The sequence below is a fragment of the Branchiostoma belcheri genome, unplaced genomic scaffold (genome assembly GCF_001625305.1).
Source record: "Branchiostoma belcheri isolate BF01 breed outbred unplaced genomic scaffold, Haploidv18h27 scaffold1524, whole genome shotgun sequence".
Lineage (NCBI taxonomy): Eukaryota > Metazoa > Chordata > Leptocardii > Amphioxiformes > Branchiostomatidae > Branchiostoma > Branchiostoma belcheri.
The window spans coordinates 1-2,979 of NW_017802963.1; the positions used below are offsets into that span (position 1 = coordinate 1).

The window sequence follows — 2,979 nt, forward strand, 5'->3', positions numbered from 1 at the left end:
GGGAATGATCTAGGGAATAGAAGAGGGTCAGATAATAAAACAGTGCACGGATTTGACTCTTTTCATTTTGATTTTCTAGTTTAGAATTTTCTTTTAATGTAAAAAAAAAACAAAAAAATCGACTTGGTGTTACACAAACATATGTATGGAGTGAATTCTATTTTTGGCTAGAGATCAGCAAATTATAAGTGTGTTAGATGCAATCACAATCACTGCTGACTTCATTGATTTCCTGCAAAAATCTAGCTATCATAAGTGCAATATTTATGTTTCCCACCTTGAGTACTACTGAACTGCCATCATCTCTCCTGGACTGGAAGACTTCCCCGAACACGCCCTCCCCGATTTTCACACAGTGCTCCATCATGGCTCCTGGTATACACTCCTGAAATGGTGGCAACATGAACATGTGGAGTGAGGGAAACAATAGACCACTACATACACCACTCAGCAGCGGTAAATACGACAAACAAAGACATTGTACTCATGAACGAAATCGACATTGTGTATGAAACATATGGTACCAGCAAAGAAACAAGAGTGGTGGACCTCGTAACCCTTGCAGGAATGAGGGAGGACTTAAACGACGAAGAGAACAGAGACATGTATTTAGCCCTTTCAAAATACATTGAAACCACGTTACGGTTCTCAAATGAATACTAAGGGCCAACAGCCATCATACGCCTGCGCGAAGTACCAGAGCAAAAGCACCAGTGAGGACAAAACCATCAACGCACCACGAAGAGAAAAGCACCTAGCGACTACGTCTAGCAAGAAAAATAGACTCTAAACAAGGACAACAACAACATGCAAGGTCTTCATTCTCCAGTCCAACAACAGATCATATACATTTAACATCTAAACCACATCTCTCCTGCTCCATACTTTGACATAAATACAGATGCACTCCACATGGTCATTGCCAAATTTGTACCAGATTCTGTACCTCTTCCAGCTAAGCCACACTAAACATTCAATTGCTGTACAGTTATAAAATTGATTTTAATTGCAGGTGTAATTTATTAGATAATGTCATTTGTGTATACATCTTGTTCTAACTATTTATTGTTGTTCCTATGTCATATGTCCAGGTATGTGTTAGGTGTGCACGCTTATATATATCAGCATAATTGCTGCCTAGTGAACACTTTGCATTGTCATGTTACAATTCTGAATAAATAAGTAAAAATAATAGACAAGAATGAACATGCATGGCCATGGGTGGCAAGAAAACACAAAACATGTAGATTAGCTTGTTAGAATCATATTGTGCTGTACCTGGAAGGTGAGGATCCTTTCCTCATCACAGTGTCTTAGGAAATTCGTGAGGATTTTACGTCTTCTTGACCTTGTCATCATCATTCTGCGACACTGAAAGAAGTGAGACAATGACAATGTTTAGCTTCAGGACAACACTTCCGTCCACTATGAGCTCGGGTTAATGGAAAAAGGAGTCCAGTCCGATTGGCGGAAAAAGCAGTCCAGTCCAATTTTGGGGTGGAAAAAGGGTCTCTTTACTGGGTGTCTTTCCAACCTGACAAAACTATTCACGGATGGGGGACAATACACTGCACATACCATGTGCAGGGAGGTTCCGGTAGTTCAGGTATTTCTCTGCCTCCTGACACTGTCCCACGAGCCTTTCCCTCTTCTCCTGTACCCGCTGTATATAGGCGGCCGGGGTGCGTGCCTCCCCCATTTTCAGCATGTCTACACCACCATCAACTCAACTGACTATTCTCTAATTCATGGAAATGAATTATAAAATCAACTCAGACAAGTCATCAAAGTCTCATGACATTCTGGCATGTTCCAACACATTCTCTGATGGATTGTAGCCTGGTTACCAAACCTATTATAGCTCCCCAGTCTTACAGCTATCTGCGGAGAGGCTGTAGGACTCTGGAGCTATAATAGGTTTGGTAACCAGGCTAGATGGGTTGTACACTACCAAAACTATTCTCCACTTGGTCCCTCTGGGTTTGCTGCATCCTGTGTGTCTGCATGGCTGGTGTTCAGATATGGTAGGTACATACGAGCCACGACGTCTGTACACTTGTACACACACTGCCGCCCAAAAGGCAGTTCAGATGACTCTCTCCAAACACCTTCAGGCCTGTCATACACGAAAACCTCTTGAAGTAGCTCTAGCTTGTTGGCCCATTTTGGGCAATCATAATCCACTATTGCATGCAGCTTCCTGTTTTGGAGTACAAAGAAAGCTCCATCTTCAACGTATATGTCTGGATTATTCTCAGTCTCCTGAAAGCTTGGGACTGGATGTTCAGACCAGCTGTCTGCTTCTGTATCATACACCAACATGTTGGAGTGGTCAGGATCCATCCAAAAAGATCTCTGTTCCCATGGCAACTGCCATACCGAAGAATAGTTCCTCATTAAGGCCGTAGACTGACAGGGCTTTCTTGGACCACTGGTCTTCCCTTGGGTCGTACCAATGCATTTCTGCTACTGTGAAGAGGTAGATGTGCTGCAAAGAAGGAGTCAAACTCACCATAATCAGGTGTTGAACAGTTTTTGCCACTCATTCTTATGCTGGTTGTATTTCTTCAATACCACCTCTGGAGCTTCATCAAGGTAAAAAAGATGTCCATCGACTTCCATCAGGTGGTTATTATATCCCGGTATGGAAGTCCCGGTTTTTCACATCCTTTGCACACGGTAGACTTTTGTCCCACTAGTTCTCAACATGGTTGTATTTACACATATAGATGCTGTCTGGATCTGTAGCCAAGCCATAGATCTCATTATCACAAGTAACCACACCCCTGTATGGACATACTGGTTGGCCATAGTCACACCAGATGTACTTCCCTTCTCCTGGGTTCATCCACAGCATCTTTTTATCGCTGTAAATAAAAGGTAAGATACATTCAATGATCAGGACATACAATGTTGGTTCTAGGATTTAGGAAGATAATGCTGAAGAGAAATTCAAACTTGAAAACAGAGTCAAAGAAG

At 42.3% G+C, this 2,979-nt stretch overlaps 1 long non-coding RNA gene across 1 annotated transcript; it reads right to left on the minus strand.

The window, feature by feature from the left end:
* Positions 1-283: 283 nt before the first annotated feature.
* Positions 284-2,695, minus strand: LOC109465566. The gene is made up of 3 exons (XR_002139971.1): positions 1,579-2,695; positions 1,279-1,371; positions 284-385 (listed from the first exon to the last, which is right to left on the minus strand). It is a non-coding gene; the product is annotated as an uncharacterized LOC109465566 (long non-coding RNA).
* Between the last annotated feature and the right edge of the window lie 284 nt (positions 2,696-2,979).